The following is an 18,604-nucleotide window of genomic DNA, read 5'->3' as shown; positions in this document are numbered from 1 at the left end:
AGGGAAGCCGAGCCGGGGGCTCTAGGGAGCAGCAGCGGGAAGGGGGGCTTGAGGGTGCGGCAGGTGGGGCCTGGGCACGGGTGAGGAGATGGAGGACGGCGGGGGAGAGGCCTGCAGGCATGTGGGAGCTTGCTGGGGGTCGGTGTGGCCGAGGAGGGTGGGCTGGGGGCAGGTGGGCGGCGGGGGGTGAGGAGATGGCGTCCTTCCTCACCGGGAGCAGCTCAGCCACGGGCGATAACCCCAGGAGGTGGTAGGTGTCTGCTTGTGCTAACTCTTGTGCAACCGGCCTGGCCAAAGGGGCGCCTTTTAGACTGCCCTTGGCCGAACTGTGTCCGGTTTATGGCCAGAAAGTGAAAAAAATAAATCCAATGGACAAAGCACATGGCTTCCCAAGCCGTAGTCTTGGCTCTCAGTGGTGGGTTTTGAACTTGGTAGGTTGTTGAGCCTTTCTGTGCTTTGGTATCTCTATCTATGAACTAGAGATAACAGTTGGCTTCATAGAGGGATTAATTATCCCGTCATGTAGTCATGTATTTGTTTATTTGTTTTTGCTATAGGTTACAGCTGGAGGAATTCTAAACAGTCCACCTCTCCTTGTCATGGTGTTTAAGCGCATTGTGCTCCTGTCTGAACTGAGGAAATGGCTGAGGTCAGTCTCCCCTGTGTTTAATACTTGCTTTCCCTTTCAGAAGTATGGGGGCAACGAATCATCAAAATAGTGGTTTGTATTGACATCCTGATAACAAATTAATACAAACAGTTACATAGGGCACAAAGTTTGTAAAGGTTGTGTTTGTAGGGATTGCTTCTACTTCTAAATTCAGGATTATATCTGAAGGAACAGTGTTCTCAGTTATAAAGTACTCTGCAAATATGGTTTTGAGGTGTCCCCAATATGAAATAGTACAATTCTGTAAATCCAGTAGTACTGGTACTGCTGCAATAAAACAAGCAAATCAAACGTCCTTCCTATTTTCCCATAAACTAACAGGTATTTCATACTGTAAGAAGGCTTTGTATCCAGCAGGCATTGAGGGTGATGCTGGACACTATTTATCTAAACTTTGTGTTTACCTTTAGACAAGCAGAGCTACCGGGGACCACTTAACCTGGGATGGGGGAAACCTGAGGAGAGTTGAGAGCAGAGGTTGGCCGTAATAATTGTGGACCACATCTAGTGTTTTGCAAACTTGTCGCGTAGTGGTCTGATAGTTTGCCTTTTCAAATCCCAATAGGAAAAGTAAGACAAATGTGAATCACTGCAAACATATGTTGTTGTAAGTATTGGGAGAGGCAAACTAAAGGTTTATCTGATTATCTCAACCTTGAAGTTGGCAGCTATGACAGGAAACTTGGTTTCATTCATCTGTCAAAGATATTTGTAGCGTATCGCTTGACAAGTTAAAAGGCATTTTTGTAATGGCACAAAAATAAAACCATCCAATTTCTGAAACTACAGTTTTTGTCTTCTAAAATAATATGGGTTTGGAGGCATGCTTCTGGGGAAATGAAGGACATATTTGAAAGCTAAATATTTGTATTTTCAAATGTTAAAACAATTGTGTTTAACACCAATCTGCTCAGCATGGCCTATCAATACAAATTTGTTCTTGGACTTGTTTTGTCAAATTAGTGGTATCATTTGCTTTTGCAAATGGCAGAACTAAATGGAGCAGTAACAGGGAGTGATCTGCCCCTGGGGTCATAAGGTGGAATGGAGAATCAGGTTCTTCTGAATCTTGATTTTGTACTTCTTCCTGCAGACAAATTGCCTTTAAAGTTCATGAGTTATGAGAGTAAAAGCTTCAGCTGCTGAGATCCTTGGAGCTAACCCAGCAAACACCAGCAGAGAGTCTGGGCCTCAGCAATTTGTGTTACATGTATAAAAAGATTGATAGCGCTAGGTAAAAATCTTCAGTTTCTAACAGTGGCTGCAGAAAAATGTGAATAATGCTTTACCATTAATTATCAAGCACGTTACTTAAAATACTAGGTCTGCATTTGATATGTATTCAGTGACTACTTCAAAAATAAACAGTATCATTTGTGGACCACCAGTTTAGAAAAAGTCCGATGAAATTCTGAAGGAACAGACAATATGAAAGCTATGACACTTATTGTCACCAGGTAGACTAAATAGGCACATTTAGCATGCTTTTCTAGCCCTGTTCTATTAGGCATGCTCTTGCTGCCTTCTCAGATGATCATAGTAGGCATCTAGAAAGTTAGATTAGTTTAGTTTGCTAATTTCCTGATGCAAATTTAGTTTATTTGAACAAGAACTAAACAGGTTTATGTATATCTGCATCTGGGATTTGCACCAGTTTATCTATCAGATAGCTATACCCAAAGTTAATTCCATCTGAAGGAGGTGCCAGAACATCAATAAATAAAAATTACAAATTGCCTAGCGGTTCAGCTGACAGGCAGAACTGGTTTCAACACGTTGTTCCCAATGTTCTGCTGCAGAGCTGGTCCTAGGGTAGACCAGTACGACATTCCAGTGTAGACAGGACCTTTAAGAGCGTACATCAGCACTCCATAATATTGTAGGAGAGGAAGTAGAGAACAATACTACATCCAACGGAAACTGTGGCAAGAATTTATACAAGGCACATTGTAATTACTCAAGCTGGGAATTTGGCGAGGGCATTGGGGTTAACACCCCTACTTCTAAAGAAGTGTCATAGTTTATTTTTTTTAATGACTTTAAGTGATGAGAAGATTGGCTTTCAGTCTCAGCAGAATGACACCACCTCTAGCAGTATAAACTTCTTACAGCAACACGAAGGTGCTGGTTCAGAACTAACTCGGAGGAGTGATGGGGCCTAGTACAGTCATCATTGCTTTATAAATACTTTCAGTAGATAAGAAAGATAAGAGTGTGATTAGGGCAGTTTCAGCTGCTATAATCACAGTCATATCTTCCTTACCTTTCAGTCCACATGCTGCTTTAATCTGATTTTTCTGAAGCAAACAATTGTAAATTTTAGAATAAATCACAGAACTTGAACCAATGAAATTTGGTTATTAATTATGATAGCAGTTATGAACTGCAGCTGTCAATGCTTTTTATTCAGGAAATTTGTCGTCATACAAGCAGAATGCAATTTAGCAAAAGTACGGGGGTTTTTTTGATTCTTTGAGATTTTTTGAATGTGTTCTTTGTATGTGTTGCGTACCAATTTAGAAACTAACTTTCAGCTTGTTCTCTGTTCGCAAAGAAGATAAGCCCTGGTGTGTTTTAGTGTGTGACTAGTTGTGAAATGCACAAGTGAGGAATTGTTTTGCTTTTACTAGCTCATGAGACCTGCCATCATTCCTACAGTCTAGTTTGGGCCATTATTATGGGTTACAAGGTTATACAGGAAAAACATGTTCTGGAGAAAGGCTGGTCTAGGTAAACGAGGTAGAGTCTTCCAGATTGTTGTAATCTGGTTTTGTATCAGTGAGGTAAACACTTCAGTACATTTGCTGGGATGAAGACACCACGTTAGACAGTATCCATCTGACTGTTATGTCGTAATGACAAAAATGAAGCAATACTGATGTTATTACATAACTACTTTTGTATTATATGACAACAATAATAATACTTTACTCTTCTCTCTTACCTTTTATTAGATAAACAAATGTGTTCCTTGGTGCGCACTTATGATTGTCCATGAGTCAAGGGAGTCGTTTTATCTATTAAGAAATGAGGAAACAGTGGCACAAGAAGTATACTGTACAAGGTCATATGGGAAATCAGTGTCGAAGGCATAAACAGACTCTCGGCCTTCTGACTGTCCCACTCTACCCTCTGGGCAACCAGACAAAAGTGGAACAGTGGCTTGCAGTGTGACTCATCAGCTTTTCCTTCCTCAGCAACTGCCACGCTGGGCAATTACAAATAAATGCCAGTAGGCCATTTCCACCTGAGTCAAACAGGTTTCCAAGGGACTCCAGGCAGGCATGTCTTCTGCTGGAGAGGGCTCCTTGATGGATCTTTGCAATGGTTTTGCTTTGAAATATTTTCAGAACTTGAAAAGAATTCTCATTTGGCCAGATGTACATTTCCTCCCGTTACATTCAGGGTCTGTTGTAATATATGTTGCCCAGGGACACCCAGGAATTCTTTTTATCCTTCTCTTCAAGGGAATAACAATAAGCTGATTAAGCTGTCATTTTTCAAGTGCGTTTTAAAGACACATCTTATAACATACATGCCAAATGGACTGATGCTAGGAAGTTCTTCCAGAATATCAGGACAACATATTGTGACCGATACAGCACGACAAGATGCATTGGACTTTGATATATCAGATGCTTAAAGATAGGTGGGGTATTGGGTTGTCTCTTAAACACAGTTGTAGCTAACAGTGTTCTTTACTCCCTTTTAACAGCAAAATCAAAGTGTGTTGGTCCATAAACTTTTTCCAGGCCCTGACAACTGAACATAAGAAGGGTCTTGGACGCTCTAAGGTATCTCGGATCTTTTCCCAACAGCAGGGCTGAAGAGAATTTTACTCTGAAGTTGGTTCAGAATGGCTGGAATGGGCACAAGGATCAGTATTGTGGAGGCCTTGACCTTGAAGAGTGACTGATGGAAAGAAGCAGCACAGGGAAGGCTTTCATCTTGGCTCTGGTCTTTGGATGGATGTATAAAAAGAGGCCTTTGGCAGAGAAGGGTGAAAGGTGACTAATAATGTGAAACTGGGAGGAAACTCATTATAGTTATGCAATCTCCAGGTCGTTTTCTTTCTCTGTGAGAAGACACATATTGTTAGTTGTCCCACTGGCATTTGCTGCTTGTGTTGTCTTCTGAAGAGAAGTCTTAAACAAGCTTCTTAACTCAAGCAGAGATATAATTAATTTAGCTTCATAGCAATGAGACTACAGCAGCACCTTGCTTCTTTGTTCTCCCTCTACTTAGATTTGCTTTGCCTTTTCCCTTTGTGATTGGTTCTTTTTCTGGCTGTCCAGTAGTTTAGCCAAAGTGAAGAAACTTCTTCCACTGTCATGCACTTGGTACCCGTATCTCACTTGTTCCATGGTTTTCTGTGTCCTTCTTGCCACACTTCCAAAGCTTTCATGGGCAAGCTCCACAGAATTTTGTTGTGGCAGTTCAGAATGTTGCTGTTGCCTGGCCTAGTCCTTCTCCATAGGTTTCACCCTTGTAGCAGAGCCAGCAGAAGAGAATTTGTTCTGTGCCTGGCTGTGCTGGGTCATGGTTAGATGTTGTAGCTCAAAACCAAGCCTAACAGTCCTGTCGCTAAACTGGCCTTTGTGCTAGATTAGCTGGTGGCTGGTGTACAGCCATGTATTTATACCCGCTGACCCTGGCACAGGGATGTAGCCACTAGAAGAGCAGCTTGCTGGAGAGGATGATTTAAACTGCTGGAGCAAGAGTTGGCGGAATTTTTCTGAGAACCCTTGGATTCCTAATCAGCATGGCAGCTTTCCTAGTGATCTGCAGTGAACAGCTCCACTGTTGACCCCATCTGGATCTTGATTTTATAGGTAAAACAACACATGTTGCGTTGTTGTAACCATACTCACAGGAAATGGTCCTTATTATAATCCGTAAAACAGTTGTGAAAATGGGGCCTTGTTCTTCACCAATTCTGCAGTCACCTATCTCTGAGACATTGTGTTCCACTCTCGGATAAGATTCTAGACCAGAAAAAGAGTTAGACTGCATACAGATTAACAAATCTGTTGCTGGTATCTCTGGCTACTGCAGCATGACTCACCCATCAGTGCTTGTCAGTGTCTGGTGTGACCTCATTGAAAGCTTTAACATCTCGTATGTGAAGGCGGGTTGTAATCCAGTGTGGGGATCCTAAATAGGTGGAGAATGAAGTTCTGAGACTGTGATGATGCATACATCATAAACATTCCCCCTAGAAATGAGACATGCCCTCACCATAAATATTTGTACAGATTTCCAAGGACCTTGTAATGCGAAGTCTGCATTTCTCATGCCTCTATTAAAAAGCATCTATAACTATTAAAGACAGCCGTAGAAATCAATGCTGGTGGGAAAACTGAAATGTAGATGGTACAGGTCAGGCAGCAGATGCTCTGTTATTTGCAAGGATGAAAAAGTGCTGATGGTTTCTTTTTATTTATCACAGCTTCTAGAGGCTTTTTATCTTCTCCTTCCCCCCCCCCCCCCCCCCCCCCCCCAGTCAGTAGTACATAGGGCTTCTGGTATGCTGGTTGAGGGAGACAGGTGAGAAAACAGCAAGAGGGGCTATAGTAAAGAGAGTGGGTGAGTGAATTAGCTTGTGGTACCTTTAGATTTGTAGCTTAGATATGTAGTGTGATGATGAGACAAAAAGTGGGAGGCAACAGGAGTTTAGAAATCAGATGGTTCTCTTCAGCTGGTGCTTGCTGAGTAAACACGAAGCTTGTGCTTAGTGCCTCTACCTCCTTCCATGGGCTGTTACATGCTAGCAGATACTAGCAATGCTGCTCAGTCTAAACTGAGCCAGCTGCTGGCATTTTAATTGCATAACCTACATCTAGTAACAGACACAGCAGAAGCTGTCGTCCTCTCACCTGCTACGGAAGGAACTTTTAGTCTGTAAAAGCACAAGGCTGGCCTGATCCTACAGGTATCTGCTGCCACTTGAATTCTGGGCTGAAAGGGAAATCCCTGGCCATTGGTTCGATTGCTGTCCTTAGGACATCTGAGTGTCTGTTCCTGTTTTGCTATAGATGATTTCTGTATGTGGCGAAGTTGTCTGTGCCAGCCTGGCAGCTTTATCCATAAGCAGCGATGGTTGCTGCCTCTTGACTTCCCAAACCCACTGTCCTCAAAGCTGCTGCTGCTCACTGGCTCCATTGAGGAACCCAGAGCCTGGCGCCCTGTGAGAGAGCAAGAATCCTGCAAAAGATCTCTGCTGCAGTGGATCACTATGCAATCCCTAATTATTGTGACAGCAGCTTCTTATGCAGCACTTAGAAAAGTAAAGAGTATCTGGTATAGCAGGGCAGAAAGACACCCTCCTTCTAAAGGTGTGCTGTCCTGGCGACACTAAGGGACAATCCTTAGGCAATGCAATAGAGCTGCTTTGTCACAAAGCAGTAAATAATTTTGCAGAAGTCACTATGTCCTCTGCTGCACTGTGTGATGGACCCTGGTACCTGTTGAATGTAGCTACGTCCTTGCTGCAGACCAGCTCTCCCTATCCAGACTCTTACCTGGCAAGTTTGTTCTCTTATCCTTTGCCTCAGGTGGATGGTAGTATCGCTTCTGTATTCCGTAAACTTTTGTTCTTGAGACTGGAAACATGGATTTTATCTTTTTTTAAGACAAAGATCCTGTTCTGAGCAGATTCATTTTATGTTCTGGTTCTTTAAGGAAGGCATAAAAGATCATAGAGTCAAGGCATGCATGCGATTTGTATGGAGGAAATAGGCAACTCTATGCCTTTTCATCTATGATTCCTTACCGCAAAGATCAGCCAGATCCTGTCTGCTTAGCTGTTTTGTGAATCTGGGGTGAAATAAGTTGATGGCTCTGCCCATTTTCTAGTACAGAGAAGTGCATGTATGTACAAAATACAGCTAGTTCTAGAAATGGATGTGTCTCTGCTGTGCTTTGCATAGAGGTCTAAATGAAGTTTTGAGACTGAGCATGCCTTCCCTGGATGATCTGATTGCAGCATGATAAACTAGTGGGCAAGAGATGGAAGCCCCATAGCAGTGCTGTCCACGCTGCATTCAGCTGGGAGTGTGTTGGGTCAAATGATTGATTGATCCAGTATTTGAAGTCCTTTTGCGATTTGATCTTGATTTTTAGTATTTTGACGGACTTTTCTTTGATATACTAAAGCATACCTCGGGTTCTAGTAGCATCCTGCTCTTACATCAAGCTCCAACCTCATTGCTGCTCCCTGTGTTCAGTTGGAAATGGACAGACACCATTTGTGGCTGCTGGAATATCCTGAGTCACTGATTACCAGCTGGCATGTGTGCTGCAGTTTTAATTTCTTCCTTTACGACTGCACTCCCTAGAGGAGACTTGGAACAATTGCAGTTGTTAGCTAAAGCATGTTATGTGCACTTGTCTGGATCCACACAATTGGTGGAGAACCTCCGACTACGTCTATGGGGTGAGCTGCCTGTGATTTGTTCCTGTATGCCTGGTGTTTCCATACCAGAAAACAGAACAGATGTAGGAACATTTAAAAATGCATTTTCTTAATATTTACTAGTAAAATATCTGCATTGTGGAGATTGAGATATGATGTCTTCGTTAAATAATTGGTGGAGACAAGTGATGATTCCAGTAATGCTCTTAGAGTAAGATAAATTGTGTGAAAATGGATGAAATATAAGGATCTAGACAGGTGATGAAAGGTAAACTAGTGACTTGCTACACTGGCAAAGCTCTGCTAGCAGCAGCATGGGTCCACCACATGGGAGCTGACAGGTTATCTGTTCTGTCCCTTCTGTCAGACACTTTTGTTGCGCTGTGTTTATCCCGCCTGTGCGGTGTCCCAAAGCAAGGCTGCTGAAGCTCAGCAGGGAAAGAATGCAACATGTTGCTATGTTATTTCATCTCACCAAAATGTTTTCACTATGTAACGCTTACTGTTAGTCTTGTACATAGCCTTGGTGAAAGCTGAAATGCAAAACACTTCATTGAGTTTTTTGACCCAGCAGGTCTTGACATACTGCTGCTGGACATGTTTCTGTCTCGTCTGAACGGCATCAGTTCCATTCCATCCTGCTAAAATAACAACATATTAAACAATATTATTCTGTCCATGCCATTTCCACCTATTGACTAAAAAGTTAAATTCTTACTAAGGTAGTTTTAATTTACATGTCATAAAATACTAGTTAATGATCAACTGACTTCACTGGCATGAAGATTGTAATGTATATAACACAGATAAATTAATGCTTGAGTGGGACCAAATGAGTTAAAGCAGCTCCTCCTGCCAAAATACCCAGTGAAGTATACTGATGTTCCATAAATCAAATCGTTGTTTGCAACAGGTTGCCAGTGTTTGCCTGGGACAGTCCATCCTGTTGGCGGGCGCTGATCCTGCTGTGGACAAGATATGTGGGTTGTGCTGACTCATGAAAATGGACACAAGTTGCGTCAGTAGAGTAAGGAGTGGCTCACCTTAGGAGCCGGATGTAGGTTTTAGTGATTCACTCTTATAGAAGAAAGTTGGGGAAAAAATACCTGAGATGGACTTTGAAGTCTGACTTGATGAAATTCTGGTTCCTCTTCCTGCACGAAGGGCTTGTCCCAAACGAGATAGTGCTATTGACAGTCGTGCACCTATCTGAAGTGTCTTGGAGAAACATGCACTATAGCTGAAGACAACAGTACTCCCAAGAGGAGTTTTCTGGGGAGGCATTGCTGACAGCTGTTCAAAAACGTGCACATGCAGTTACTCCTTTGTTCCTCCTTTTGTAGATCTGACTCATCCGTCCCTGTCCTAAACACACCACTTCCAGTATTTTCTTTTCTCTCCTCTAATTTACTTCATATTTTGTATCCTTCAAACTTTCTTTTGTATCTATGGGCTTAATTGGGTTAAATCCAGTTGCTCTGGCTTCTACTTTACCTCTGCTTTACACCTGCTGTGTAAATGACTCCTTTCTGCTCTTCCTTCTACCTGCACAGAGTTACGTGCACCCGACTTCTCAGCAGGCACTAGCCTAATGTTTCTTGATCTTTTGCAAAGGTCTGATGCTAGGGAAGATTGATAAAATCTTGTCTGGTGTCTTTGTGGACTCATAATTGCACCTATCCCCTTCTAGTGAGTGAGGGAGCCCACGGAATAAACAGCACCTTCTGCAGGCCAAGAAACCATTAATGAAGGCTAGAGGACAACAATGCAAAGGCCCTACAGAGCCTCTGGTATCCAGCAGAATTCAGGAAGATGTGTTGCGCTTTTCTAAAATGATGAGAAATCAGATCTTGGTGTAGAGAGTCCTATGGCATAGGAAGGGCAGAGAAGCCTTAGTGCAAAGTCACAAGCCGTTCTCACTCGCAGTTAAAGCCCCTGTTGCCCTAGGCAAACACAGACCCTGTCAGCATCCTGCAGCTTGCAGTACAGAGATGTGACCAAAATAGCTTCACAACTTCACAATGTGGCTAAAAATAGCTTGCAGGTCATCTTTTTCTTAAAGGTAGTGGTGACATCAGTGGGAGAGCACTCTTGCTGCTGTTCAGTGCAGGTAGAACTGGGTAAACAAAGGGGGAACAGCAGCAGCTTATTTAGCTAAGCAGCCTTGAGGAAAGAAAGGTGATAAGGAGTGGGAAAGGATTAAGGAGGTGCAGCAAGAGAGATGGACAAAAGCATCAAAGGCCACAGCAGACCCTCTGCCACTGACCAAGATACTTTGCAAGACATCTTGTCCCTGGGGTTTTATTTCCATGATGTTTAAGAGGCATCAGTCTGCCCATTTATGTCTCCTCGTGGCCCGTGTCGGGATGTGTCACTGGGCTGGCTGGCCAGCCAACAGCAGCGTGTTTCTTGCTCCTTATTTCCAGACAGTGAACACAGCCCATGACCTCACCTCTGGCCAGTGACAGATCGGAGGGTACGGCCATGGCAATGTCAGGTGTGTTGTGCTGTAGCCATTCAGCCAGGCAGTTGATCTTTTACAGTGTGATTTGCATGTGGAAAAATCTGGATGGCCCTTAGTTCTAGGGGGATTTGGGCCAAAAAAAGGCTGTTTTTATGGGGTTGAACTGTCTGTTGTTGTAAAGCATTACATTTTACCAAAGGAGCAAAACTCCTCACCATGACCCTCAGTTTTAGTCTCTTGTGTATATTAAGTCTGGCCACAGAGATAAGTCTCAGCCAAGTTTGGAAGTTAAGTGCCTGATTTGAAATGCTACGGGAATCTAATGTAGGTTATGAGAGGTTTGCCATGCCTGCAGTCGCCTGTGTTGCTGAGGGAAGTGTACTGCAGCAGGCTGTGCTAGCTAGCGAGGATTTCCTTTGTGCTGCAGGTTTCGTGCCTAGTGATTTTATGGTGCTGAAAGGGAGGAAGGAGGTGACAAAATTGTGAAAAACTGAGGCCAGGTCATTACTGTCAGACGAGGACAGAGTCCTTTAGCCAGTCAGATGTGACAGAATGTGCTTGCTGATGCTGCTACCAGGAAGCTTGAGAGAAATGTGACTGAATGATAGCAGTGCGCATGTGCCTTTGGAGAAAGGAGGCTATCTGTAAGCTCTTGCAATGCTTTTCTCTGCCCAGCAACATCGTTGCTTCTTTTCCTTGCATTGTGCTTAAGCAGCTGTTCTGCATTTATGATTTGATCTATTCTTCGTATAGGGCCATCTTCACACTGCGCCATCTTCATTGTAACAGCAGCTATCCGAGATGAAGGACAGCTAGGACCTCGGGTTTGCTTTGAGTAAGCACTATAAATAGGGCAAAAGTACTATAGTTGCTGTAGTCTGAAATGAATGTAAAAGCCTCGTCGGACCAGCCCCAGTCTCCGTCTATGCAAAATGGCTCCTGTTGCCTTGAAAGAGGGTGACTTCAGCCAAATGCATCTCCAAATTGACAAGTTTGGAGAGAATTCTGGGAGAGATCCGCTTGCTGAGGGTTTCATTTGATGCACAGCTAAGCTGAGCTGAAAGTCAGCTGCCAGTAAAAAAGGAAGCTTTACATCCCTAGTAGTGTGCTTCTGTTGCGTTTTGAAGCTACAGGCCACACTGATTGCAGACTGTAATTAGAATAGGTTATAGGTAAAATCAACACCACTCCCATAATCACTTCGCACAGTCATTTCTGAGCAGTGCAGTACAGCTCTCACCACAGCCTGCTCCTTCCATTCAGTGAGAGTTGCTCCCTGGTCTGCCCTGCCCAGCTTGCAAATGTAGCTCATCAGCCTCTGCTTCTTTGCAAATGAGCTGTGTAGGTAATGGCAGGAGGAGGAGGCAGCTCAGCAACCTGCCTATCCCAGTCAGTTGTAAAGGCTCCCTGCTTCTTAGGCTTTCTGGAGTCATTTGCCACATGAATCATGTGGGTATGAAACTTTGTTGTTTCCCTAAATGCTCTGCCTTTTGCAACAGGAGGTCGTTTCCCAGTGGGGAAAACAGGCTGTTGGTGTGGTGGCCAGTCAGCTTGTCATCTGGATAAAATCCAGAGCCGATTAGTTTGGGTGCAGCACTGTGCTAACACAGGCAGAATGCACCCAGACTGGCTCCTGTCTAGATAGCACTGATCATCTCCCCACACTGCTCTCTGCCGTCCCCGCATCAGCGTGAGCACAGGTCCCCCTCCTTGCCTGTGCTGGCATGCCCACAGCAAACCATAATTTGCACGCAGTGCTGCTTGCCTGTGTCTCGATTGGTGGCAAACCCTCCCAAAGCAAATAGTGATTTGCCTGTCTGCACTGACTCAGCTATGCTGAAGCCAGGAATCGGAGTTAAATCCGGTTCAGTACAGTCTATAGGTAAAGAATAGCTCTCCATAGCACATACTGAGGCATTTTAAGGGAACTTGTCTATGTCCCAGGAAGTGCAGTGAAGTGAGCAATGCTGCATTAGGAAAGAGAGCCTACCCAGGAGCCATTAATGTCTCAACATCTGTAGCCCTGTGGTTGTAAGCACTGGGAGTTTTCTGCCCTTGCCTGCAATTACTAGCTAGCAACTGGGAATTCAAAGGAATCTGGGTTATCTTTAGGAAGCAAGTACCTACTCCTTGCCTCTTCTCAGGAAGCAAGGTCCTTCATTACAGCCTGTCATGGCAAGGGGCTCAAAGATAAGGAGGAAGGGCAGGAATCCTGCTGGGCTTCACTTCTTCAGCAACTCTAAATATTTTCCGTAGTCCTAGCACTGTGAGTCAGCATTTCTAGAGCCTAGACTTGCTTACAGCAGCAATGAGTGAGATGGTACTAGGTAGGTGGGGTGTGGAGGTACACATGTGTCTAAAATGAGGAATCCTTTGCCCAAGGCGCAAGTGGGGAAGTTACCAACTGTCTTTCTAAAATAGGACTAGCAGGGAGCAAAGGACTGGATACCCTGAACAGTAACTGCAGTGAAGCCATTTGCAGGGTAAGGAGTTTCCTAATGTGAGTAAGGGAGTTGGAACTTCACAAAGCTGTATATATCATGTTGTCTTAGTTCACTTAAAAAAAAGACTCTGCAAATATTTGGGATTATCGGTATAGTGGGATAAAGGTAACACTTCCCACCTCAAGTGGCTATGGATGCATTTTGCGTTGGTCTGGCCAGACTGGCTGCGTGGCAGGAAGACTCCCAGAACCGTTCAGGTAACAGACCAGACACTGAGGTTTCTATTCCGAGTCCATCCCTGCACTGGAATAAGGAACATGAGCCGTGGGATATCTTAGATCACTGCATGCAAGGTTTCTGCCCATGCCTGGCTGCTCAGCCTGGATGGATCTCATGGCAAAGGGAGGTAACACTGAAAACAGTATGGATTATTTTAGATCTGCAACCTCAGGTCTGCAAAGGTATTTATTTTGAAAATTGTAGTTTCCATAGCAATGTAGTGCTGTTCTCTCTCATCTCTCTCCTATTACTCCAGTCTTAGCAGCCATTAGGTAAATTATCAGTGAGACAAACCTAAGCCTTTTTTTATCTGGAGTGATTTTATATATGTTGGTTCCTTAGTGAATCAGAGCCAGTTAGTCAAGGATTGACTCATATCCTTTCCTGGTGCCGACATGAGGTCTATTGCAGTGTAAAGATGATAATGAAGAATGAATATTAGTAATTGGACTTGGTGTATGAATTACTAGGTTACTTTCCTGTAGAGTGGAGGTCTTATATCTAGAATTCTGGATTAATTCTAGATGAGCCATTTATGTTATGTCTTCATATTTTCACTTGTGTTTCACTATAGCTTCATTAGGACATAATATTCTTGTTCCATACATGTAGTAAATAAACTCTTTTGTACAGGTTGCTGTGTATTGCTGTTCAGCTGCTGTTCTCCACCCCAGAGGTGACTTCTGGTCACAGTCCCTTTCCCATTAACAGAGCCAGTGGTCATGGCTCATTCGTTCATTCTTCTCTTTCAATATGTACAAAAAAGCAGCAGTTTGTTGAGAAAACAAATCAAACTCTTCTTTTTTTCCTTTTTTTTGGTGGTGTTTTTTGTTTGTTTGTTTCCTGGTGTATCTTGTCTTCCTGGTCAAGGAACTACTAGTCTTGCCAGAATAGTTATGCAGGTTGGAATGTAAAAACCCCAGACTTAACCCTGCAGCAATGATGGCATGCAAAAAGCAAAGATGTAGAGATGATTTATTCTGATAGCGTAGTTTGCCTTTTAAGGAGATGGTTTAGTGAGTTCTTTTGCCTATATGAACTGTATCTCCACCTGGGGAGTTGTACCAGAATAACTGTTCCACAAAGCCTTAGCTGCGAACAATAGCCTTTGCCCTGTAATTCAGTCCTCACGCGCAGGTATGCAGTGAAGTAAAGAAACTGTGTGGGAGAGCAAGAGTGATACCAGATTCTAAGATAAGGAAGCAGGGCTAAATATGAGGCGAGAGTTAGCCTTTGACTGTCTTCTGCAGTGTTGTCACTTAGTAACTAAAATACCTGAATTTTTATAAATTGGAGCATAGATCAATGAAGTTGAGGATGCAATAACTCCTCTGTGGAATCTAGATGTTAACAGGCGTCTGCTGCACAGTGACTGTTGCTTGCCTTGCCAGTCATTACTGGTCTCTGGTGCCTTGCGTTCTCCTCCCTGTCTAGCTAGAGCCCTCAGCTGGCTTGTTTACATTCAGTTCATGAGTTCTTCAGAGTAGATGGTTTTATTATGAGTAAGTTCTGCCCCCCTGCTTCTATTTGAGCTCTCCAGGTGCTGGATACCTAGCAGAAATCTCCTCTTAAATCCTAAGAGGTAGAAGCTCACTTGTGCCCTGAAGAATGATAGATAATAATCCTTCTAAACCCTCTATTTTAGATGTTACTTTTAGTTGAATTATGCCCATCCTTTGAGAATAGTAATAATACCTCACTCTTCGCAATGTTGCATGTCAGTGAATTCCATGTATGTTTTATGCAAGGCATTAAAATGTGGTTGCTTATCTTTTAATTTACCTTTTTTCCCTTCGTGTTCTTGCATTATAATGTTTTGAGATAAGGTGAACAAAAGTTCTCAAACTGCTATCTCTAGGCTATGCATTCTGTAATACCTTCACTGTGGACTTTTTTATTCACTCCCTTAGAGGAGAATGGTCCCAGTCTTTTTAATTTTCCTTCAGACAAGGGCTCTTCTCAATCCCTAATCTTGTAGTCAACTGTCATTGCTCTGTGTCACATAATGAAACAGCCATCATAGTAATAACTCAAATAATAACCCTTCCAGAGTCACTGTTCTGCCAGTGCCAGGCATTGTTAGGTTGGAGACCCTGAGTCCAGACACAGGTATTTAAGTCCCCACATGCCAGATGCAGCCATACCCAGTGCATACTTAAAAAATAGTAACTAATAAAAAATCCCCGTTTCAAAATAATACATGCTTGGTATCCAAATGCAATGAGAATGAAATGTAAGTGACTAGCGGCCTTGTGACTGTTGTGTTGTATAACAAGATAAAAAGTGCTTGGGATTTGTGGATTGAGCTTTTTCTCGTTTGTCTTCCAGAGGTCAAAGTCTACTGCAAGCAGTGACAGAATCCCCCATGTTAAGTCAGGCTAGACTGCCTGCACGTCAGGTCCTAACAGCAGGGCAGCTTTTGCAAGAGCACCTTGGAAGGTGTTTGTGCGGATTTCTCTGTGGTCCCTGTGATGATCCTAGGAAGCAGGAGGAGGTCCAGAACTGTCTGAAAGCCCAGAGCCAGGATTCTTTGAAATCCCAGACAAGGAATGATGAGAGACTTGGCTGAGGCCAACCTGCTAGCCTGCCTCCTGTGCTGCTTCTTATATGCGTCCAAGAAGCTGCCTCCAGTTTCTATGATTGCACTCTAGTAAACAATTTTTCATGCAGATATGGGCAGCAGATGTTACTTGTGCCTGTGTGAACACTTCAGTGTGTTTACAACAGGGGACGTTCCTCAGCTCTAGCCCTGTTAAACAATGGATGTAGCCACCAGAAGGAAGTCCCACTGGTTACAGCCATTCTGTTATGGCTCGTTCAAAACACTTTGAAGGGTGGTCACACCATCTCTCTTTGGGCATTCAAGGGGATTGACTCACAACTATGAGCAAAATAAAATTAGATGGCTTAAGTAGCTGCAACCCCAGCTGTGCCCCCACTGCCCAATTCCCAGAAGGGGTCATCCCTGCAGCAGGGCTGGCTGTAGAAGGCAGCTCCCGAGTCGCTGTAGTGACAGCCCACTCTTAAGGGCATTAATATTTGTCTGGCTCCCCAGTGAAACAGTTCAGGAAGCCTAACCAGAATAAAAATGTGCACTTTTTCATCTGAAGAATTGCCTTTTAGTTTAATTTCTCAAATGGGCTCAGAGAAGCACCAGTGCTGCTGCGAGGGCAGGGCAGAGGCAGGCAGGCAGAGATGACCTTCCCTTTTGGGAGCAGCTAGCCGTTAGTCAGTTTTGCTGCCTCACAAAATCATGCCCTGTGGTTATTTTTGCTGCTGGGCTGCCTTAATTTTCTGGAGAGCGAATGAAGGATTAACACAGAGTGCTTATGGCATTTGGAAGTTAAGTTTTTAGAAAAAAAATCTTAATTCAGTATATGCTTTTATGTGGAAATGTTTAAATTGTTAGGGCTGGGAAAGGTAAGTGACCAGGGTATCCATGCCTGCTGTTCAGTTAGGGGTTAAATGGAGAGGCTCCACCTTACCTGAACGTAATTTCGAAGGCCAGCATTGTGAGCTCAGTGAGGATAGCTGTACCCCTGGTCAAGCCGAAGGCTGCAAGGAGCACTGCCACCCCCATCACCCATCCTGACTAAACTACTGCTGAGACCCGAGTCTTCCTCCAACACTTGAACATCAAGTGGTAAATCAGGACTGCATTGTACTGAAGTACATCGGACTTCAGGGGCCAAATGTGGCAAGGTTCTGAATAGTACAGTTATAAACATACCTGGAACTAAACATCTGCTTGAGTGCTTTGTTAGGCTGGATGTGTTGGAATATAGAGCATTTTGCAAGCCTGAATCCTTGCTGTAAATGAAAACATTGTGGCGAAAAATGTAAATAAATGCCACGCATACTTTGTATAAGAGCCCTTCCCAACATCTATAAATATGGCGATTTTGATGCTTCGCAATTTTGAGTCTTAAAGTGGGAGACAGACACAAGAAATATTACAAAGCCAGCATTTTCCTTTTTACAGATTAATTTCATAGTTTTTTTGAACTTACCTGAAAACACTTAACAGAAATTGAATGTAGTGTCTTAGAGGATTGCCTTTGAAAGGAAATTATTTGTTCTTAAAAAATCACTGGAATAGCTTCTCAGTTTAACTGCTTTTTCATATGAATTCAAAACTCATCTCGGGTCAGGCTCTCCAGGAAAACTTTCTCATGCTCTCTGTAGCCATTGATTCATTCCTTGCTGCCTTCATTTTGCAGCTGTAAATGGCAGGTTCTCTGAAAAGCCATCTACTTCAAAGCTTTATAAAATAAAGCTTTGAATAAATTACTGAGCTAGAAATTGTGCTGGCTGTGCCCAACTTTGTGCCTGGATGTGGGAATACTTGGCACTGGGTGTGGAATTTTAAGGAAAATTACCTCTTTCCTTTGCATGAGACCCTGCTGGCTTGCTAGACTCAAAGAGCAGTAAGAAGGAAAACTGCTGCAGATGAGGAGGCACGGAAGTCGCTGGTTTCCCTTTTCCACGGTAAACACATCCCCAACAACTGCCAAATATTAATGCGCAGTGTAACTGGTGCAGCGCTGTGCTAACGATGGGATTAACATGCACGACAGCTTCTGAAGATGCATGTCCCAGCGGGGCAGGCCGCAGACACCGGGCTGTGGGGCAGCGCTGCATGCTGGAGCTCGGAGTGCCTTTCAGATGCGTCTCTGCGCAGAGAAGGGGTGACCCACCTTGCCGCCTCGGGGTGCGGGGTGCTGCGGGCCCGTTGCTAGGGCTGTTACGGAGGGTGATGGGCTGCATTATATGGGCCGTTACTGAGGGTGACAGGCCCCAGGCTGCATTGTGTGGGATTTTTTTAATCTATTTTTGCAAGCTTTAGATAATATAATACTGACAACATGACACTTCTAAGCAGCAAAGCAGTTGCTTTGTCTTTCACAGAAGAGACAACCCACTGCCCTGAGTACTGAGATTTCTGGTATATGTGTGTGCAGAGCTGATTTGTCCATAATTGTTTGCTTTCTTAAGAGTCTTTTGAAGTGTATGTCTTCAAGCCAGTTCCTTTTATTAAAAATAAATTCTTCCAAGTCACCAATAAAATGTCAACTGTGATTAAAGCCTGACTCCTCGTTTTAAGATTTGTCTCCTAAGCAATGTGAGGTCACTCTGAGAGTCAGCGTTTGAAAGGACCGTTACTCCTGAGAGCATGGGTAAAGCCCAGAGTTCATGGCTGCTTGCTTAAACGGTTCCACCGCATTTTAAATTGCTTTGCATTGTGCTGAAAGAAATGTAAACTGTGGGGCCTGTTTGGCGCAGAACTCGTCATATTTCAGGCACCTCAAATCTTGAAAAAAAATCCTCTATAT

General features: G+C 43.6%; 1 long non-coding RNA gene across 1 annotated transcript; it reads left to right on the top strand.

The window, feature by feature from the left end:
• Nucleotides 1–179: 179 nt before the first annotated feature.
• On the top strand, nt 180–18,333 carry LOC142363755 (uncharacterized). Its single transcript, XR_012765930.1, has 4 exons — nt 180–250; nt 558–649; nt 17,669–17,759; nt 17,849–18,333. It is a non-coding gene; the product is annotated as an uncharacterized LOC142363755 (long non-coding RNA).
• The last annotated feature ends 271 nt before the right edge of the window (nt 18,334–18,604 follow it).

This window comes from Opisthocomus hoazin, chromosome 20 (genome assembly GCF_030867145.1).
Source record: "Opisthocomus hoazin isolate bOpiHoa1 chromosome 20, bOpiHoa1.hap1, whole genome shotgun sequence".
NCBI classification, from domain to species: Eukaryota; Metazoa; Chordata; class Aves; order Opisthocomiformes; family Opisthocomidae; genus Opisthocomus; species Opisthocomus hoazin.
The sequence above is the reverse complement of the archived record's forward strand: the minus strand, read 5'-3'. Positions and strand labels throughout refer to the sequence as shown.